The sequence below is a fragment of the Pseudorasbora parva genome, chromosome 11 (genome assembly GCF_024679245.1).
Source record: "Pseudorasbora parva isolate DD20220531a chromosome 11, ASM2467924v1, whole genome shotgun sequence".
Classification (NCBI taxonomy): Eukaryota; Metazoa; Chordata; class Actinopteri; order Cypriniformes; family Gobionidae; genus Pseudorasbora; species Pseudorasbora parva.
Window position 1 is genome coordinate 34,813,041 of NC_090182.1, and position 6,681 is coordinate 34,819,721.

Genomic DNA, 6,681 nt, shown 5'->3' on the forward strand with positions numbered 1-6,681 from the left:
CACATATATGATAATATGTATGCTGCATATATGCACATATATTCCACATATAGGTAAAATTGAGGTGCATATATGTGCATATCAGGCCATATAGGTCTCCTGTATTGCTTCTTTATATCCACATATAAGCCATATAAGATATGTCTCAGCTCATGGCAGGATCCGGTCATAGCTCAATGTAATTTTACAGGTTATGGTCTGTATTATTTGTTTTGTTTTTTTGTTTTTACAGAATTTTCCTGTTTTTTCATTATACAAGAAATGCCTGGTGTTTTACAGATATTCGCTGTAATTTAAATTTTGACTATTAAATTTACAGGAATTGCTTGTATTCTGGTAGCCTATTACATCTGTTTTTTTTTAGATGGATTTTTACAGAATAATATGTAATTTTAGCCTATACATAAAAGTGTGATTAATATTTTACAGATTTTTTTTTGTAAAATTAGAAAAAAGTAAACGAATGTTTAACTAGTAATCAGCAGTCATTCAACATGTTTTACTTACCATTTAAGATAATGTGTTGGTTAGTGAGTTGTTTTAGGCTAAATAATAGTATTTGTACATTAGGCCTATACATATTAGTCAAACTATAAATTGGATTGTAGCTACTAATCTTTTAACCTTGTCTTGCAAACAAAAAAAAGAAGCTAATTTTGATAATTTTTTGCACTGACTAATTCTCCCCTAAATTTCCTAACCACATCTATTCATGTACATTTGATGGGTTTCCAAATCCAGTTGCAAATGCAGCTGTGTGTGTGTGCATGTGCGTGTGCTTGCATGCGCGCGCGCGTGACGCAGTTTCAAATTTGCTGCCGGTTAATTTTCCGTTAGTCACGCCCACAACAGTTTGCGGAGAGGTAACGTTACAGTGATGTTAGAGCGGGTGATTTGATTTTATATTAGGCTAAGCTACACTCGTGAAGTGAGTCGTGAGATTAACTGGATTTGAGCAGCCGTGAGCAGGATCTCGGAACTATGTGAGGAAAAATAACGCGCCATTTCAGCGAGAATGTCTCGGCAACTACAGCGACTTTTGACAAGCAGCGGCCATCATATCAACCGATCACTGGGCTGAGGTAAGAGTCTCATTCTATGATATTTATAACGTTATCGCGTGGCTGCACATTGATGTTGTTGGTTGTTTTAAAGCTGTTGTTAACATTTCTAATCGTTGTTCAGTCACATAACTGGCGTTGAGAGTAAAACACTGAAAATTATAGCAGTTCAGGCCTCTTTCAATTTTCCATCTGTTTAACCAAGATTAACTTAGCTATTCATAAAGTTTGAAAGGTTGTATGTGGTAGTTATGTTACCGTCATTATATCTTTTGAAACAATGAACTAACTTTATCGATTAACTATAGGCCTATATATATATATAGCTCTAGAAAAAATAAAATATATTATATTATCATCGATCCAGATGATTGGACAGTTACGTTACACCCCTAGAGTTATATGATGCAGCTAACGTTAAGTCTTCCAGATCACATTAGGTTGAGGTTTTTGGTCTCAGTAAAACATGCTGGCATGTTTTAATTAATGTAATAGTCCTATTTTTTTTATTTGTATAATTTTTTTTATGCTTTTTTGTGTGATTTCAGGTCCTGTGGAAAGACTGGAGGTCTACAGCAGGCGAGCATTGCAGGTGTGGAATAAGGGCACTGTTCTTCTCATTCAACAAATTCTTTGTTTGCATCTTATCATGCAGCTGTTTTGAATAGTATTTTGTTATAATTGCAACTAGAATAATTCAGAAACATGGCTTTTCCTATCACTGCTATCCTGACACATCTCTCTACCCTTCATTCCAGCGGATGATCAGCCGGTAGCTGCTCGCATCTCAGCCTGCTTGATGGAAATTTCCGACCTTCACCTGGATGACCTTTACCTTCAACTCAACCTCGCCAAGACGGAAGTGCTCGTGGTTTCAGCCAGCCCTACCTTTGTGTTATAACTGATCAGTTAATCTTCACAGACCACATTGCTAGAACTGCCCGATCTTTAGATTTTCCTTGTACAGCATTGGGATGATCAGGCCATTCCTATCGAAACATGCTACACAACTCATCCAAGCTCATGTTCCAGCCACTGGCATCAGTGTTTGCTGATGCGCTGTGAAGGCAAATGGCGCATTGTGGTGCCATCCCAAAGAGGCACAAAATCACTTTCACAGACCTTTATCTGGACTGTTCCATGCTGGTGGAATAACCTGACTAACTCCAGCCATTTTCAGGAGACCACTAAAGATGCATTCTTTTGTGAACACATGACCCATTAAAACTAGCTTTTTTCTGTTTAACAAAACTGCTAGACTAACTAAAAATTGTCACTGCACTTATTGCTGCTTCCATACTCTTCATTTGTAAGTTGCTTTGGATAAAATTTAATTGTACATGTGTAAAATAATAACTGCAATGTGACAGTATAAAAATAGAAAGATAATTGTCTTTTAATGTAGATATTTTTGCATATTCTAAATTATATACTAAGCTTGTATTTCCTACAACAGAAGTAACTTGACATATGTGTTATGTAAAATGACTAATAATGTAAATGTGCAGTTTCTGTACAATATTTTGTAAATTTAACAGAAATTGGCTGTAAAGGTTGCTATTTATGTACAAGTAGGCCTACTTAATTTAGAGGTTGAAGTTGTAAGTGGTTCTGTTCAAATAAATATTAATACTGTAAATATGCAAACATGTTTTTGAATTGATGTGCTTACTGCATTTTTATAAATAATATCTTAGTTATTGTACATAGAAAACATATATTTTAAAAGTAAATTACTGTAGATGGACAGCAGGTTTGTAAAATAAATTTGATTGAAAATTTGATGTTTTATGTGTAATTTAACATAATTGATCCGTTTTTCCAAAGTTTAATAAATTATAATTAACATTAATATACTGTAATTAATTTTTTTACAGTGTAGGTGAACATATAGGTGCATATATGCACACATATAAGTGCATATATGTACATATATGTGCATATATATACATATATGTACATATAATATAGGAAAACGGCCAATTTTATATATGTCACATATATTAAAAACCTATATCAAATCCTATATTAAAACATATATGTTTATATAGGTTTTTTCCATGTGGGTGATGCCTCTTATTATCAGCATTCACCGCATCTAAAACAACAAGAAGTTAGTAAATATTTGGAAATGTGATTAATTATACATTACAAATATCACCTACTACAAAAAGATGAAACTTGAAATTTTTATCAAAATCTTGATATCCCAGTTAAAACGGTAACATTAAATTCAGGACTATTTAATGCATTTTAAAATAGACTTATACATTTTAAAATGAAACAAGTAAATGAATGACCAAATAGCTAAATTAAGGACATTTAAGAGGAGCTGTATAGGCTACATGGTGGTTTGGAAGAGATTTTTTTTCCATTTACAACACGAACTGGAGGCACAACTGTTTACTAAATTTCTGTAGTTTGATATAGCTGCCTACAGAACTTAAAGATCTCACTCTTTTCTTTTTTTTTCTTGCTGCATTAAAGATTAAACTGTAATGATGTAATTGTGATCTGCTCTCCTGATGATATCGTACAGCTGAAGCTGAACTGATTGTATTTCCCCTCACCGCGCTAACAGGTCAATCAGTTCTAGTTCTGCTTCAGCTGTGAGAAACTCTCACGAGTGGCGAACACAATCACTGACAAGCCAGAAATTCATCTAACCTTCCGATCGCCTCTCGTTTATACACTGGACGAATATAGGATGATTCAAAATGATTCATCTGTGTGTGCAACGAGTAAGATACGTTTGTGGATCCGCGCCGCGCATTCATTGACTTGTGAGTCGATCCTATATGGTCTCAAAATCCAAATGAATCAAATAGGATCGACTCACAAGTCAATGAATGCATGTGCAGCACCGTTTCCACAGATGCACATTTTACTCGCACAGATGAATTATCTTAATACTAAAATCATCTCATAAAATAGATGAACACCTCACAACAAACGACGCACGACAAAAAAAAAAGTTGCACGAGTCAGAATTCGGACGCAATTCACAGTGTATATGCCAATCTTAAGAAAAAAATGAATACAAATATGATATGGTTTGGTGAAAAACAAACTGAAACTCAATGTATTAAGATTATCCTGGCGTTGGTTGTGTAACTTACGAGGGCGCTCATGTGACTATTATTAACATTGCAGTTTACTCTAACGCGCTGAGAAGAAGCACACAAGTTGTAAAACATAAAGATGAATAAAAACACTAAATTAAAATTGAGATGAATTTTATAATTATATTTTTGTTGGCCACTTACCTCTAAAAAAATATGCTCGTTGTCCTGTCTCTTTTTCGCGATTGAAGTCTGTTCAGCTGCGCTTGCTTTGATCTGATTGGTGGATGTCTTGAAGGTGCATTACCGCCACCTGCTGGATTGGACTGTGGCTCATTCGATAGGGACACATATTCTAAATTCTTTATTAACCCTGTATTCTTTAGATAAATAATTAAATGCATGTACATTCTACATGACTTAAATAATAATAATAGGCTACATTTTTATTTATTTAAAACTGATAGACTAAATTTATGGTAGAAGTTCTTTTTTTTTTTTTTTTTTTTTTTTTTACATTTTTTATTATAATAACATGAAACACAGAATGACATTACATGCCAGTAAGCAGGAAAATAATATACCTTTTAAAAAGATTAATAGTTTTTACAGCTTTCTTATTGGAAGAGTCAGAAATCAAACACGCATACAATTTTAACTCTTCCAGAAAAATTTAAAGAAAGGCTTACAATTACAAAATTTACATTTATGTATTCTTTGTGAATCCACATACTCGTTGGTGTACTCATCGTATCCTTTGAGGATAATAAATGTGCTCACATTCACACAAATGTAGCCAATTGATTTGGACTTGCCTTAACATGTTGAATAATGTGACAGATAGATTGACCGTAAGCCTCACCGGTGGAGAATTAAGATGACCAAACATCAGCATTGATTCAATGTTTGTCTTTTCAACACTGAAAAGCATGGAATTATCAACATTGATCCAATATTATTTAGCAGTGAATTTTCAACATTGGTCCAGTATGGTGTTAGCATTGAATTTTCAACATTGATCCAATATTACTTAGCATTGAAATTTCAACCTCAACCAAAATGATGATTCTGATGGAATTTCAACGTTGAATCAATGTCACCATGCTATCTGGGTTGGCTCCCCAGTACTTGAGCAAGCTCTTAAAGGTGCACTATATAGTATTTTTGCAGTAAAATATACAAAAATCACAAGGCCAGTGTTATATATTTTTTTCAGCTGAGTTCTTAAAATATCCCAAATGTTTCCAATTATTTGTAAATTGTGAGTAAATTGCTATTTTAACCAAAGTGCCGGGACATCTGAGGTAGTCGCCTGTCAAGTGTCACAACAGCTACCGAGCTAACGCACATAGTAACGTCATAACATCATTTTAAACACACTTAAATGTATCTAATATTATAAACAGAGCTGCGTTATCTATGAGGCGCCACGTAGGATTTAAATCAAACTTCGCTTATCAATACATACATAACACACGTGCATATACACCTATACATTACTCGCATATACATGTATACTATTGGATGTTCAAAATACATATATGAAATACACGTGCACACTAATATGAAATCCGTACCAATACATATAATGTTAATAATGAATGCATACACACTTGTGAATAACTTGCATATACATATACACTTTCATGCATATACACCTATAAACACTTCCATATACATATAAACTTCCATGCATATACACCTATAATAAACACTCGCACATACATATAAACTTCCATGCATATACACCTATAAACACTCGCACATACATATAAACTTTCATGCATATACACCTATAAACACTCACACATACATATAAACTTCCATGCATATACACCTATAAATACTCGCACATACATATAAACTTCCATGCATATACACCTATAAATACTCGCATATACATATAAACTTCCATGCATATACACCTATAAACACTCGAATATACATATAAACTTCAATGCATATACACCTATAAACACTCGCATATACATATAAACTTCCATGCATATACACCTATAAATACTCGCATATACATATAAACTTCCATGCATATACACCTATAAACACTCGCATATACATATAAACTCACTGCACGCAGACACACCTATACTCACTCGCACATACATATAAACTCGATGCGCGCGTACACATCCATAAAACACTCGCGCATACATACAAAATAAAATGTGGATGCAAGCTTTAGTTCAATCTCAAAATAGGCGGGCACAAAACGCCCCTTTATTATTTGTTTATATTTAGTTACATATATAATACATATCATATATTAATTAGTCAAACAAGGCTACCTTTTTAAAATAGCTATATCTTATTAAATATAGGCATGCCATCTTTTAATTTAAAATCTCAAATTTATTCAATACAGTTAGAGTTTGAAACTATATTGTTTCAGCCCAATATCCTGCGCTGCAAAGGTGGCAATGCAGCATCTGAAGTTGCTTATAGATGTATTTACACAATTTAATGCTGAGAGAGTTCTGTACATTCACACAGCAGAGCAAATATATAACCTAATGCAATGACATTAGTTTTATGTTTTA

General features: G+C 33.5%; 1 long non-coding RNA gene across 1 annotated transcript; it reads left to right on the top strand.

Moving 5' to 3' along the window:
- The first annotated feature begins 534 nt into the window (after positions 1-534).
- On the top strand, positions 535-2,658 carry LOC137092376 (uncharacterized). Its single transcript, XR_010908251.1, has 3 exons — positions 535-1,082; positions 1,610-1,653; positions 1,820-2,658. It is a non-coding gene; the product is annotated as an uncharacterized lncRNA (long non-coding RNA).
- The last annotated feature ends 4,023 nt before the right edge of the window (positions 2,659-6,681 follow it).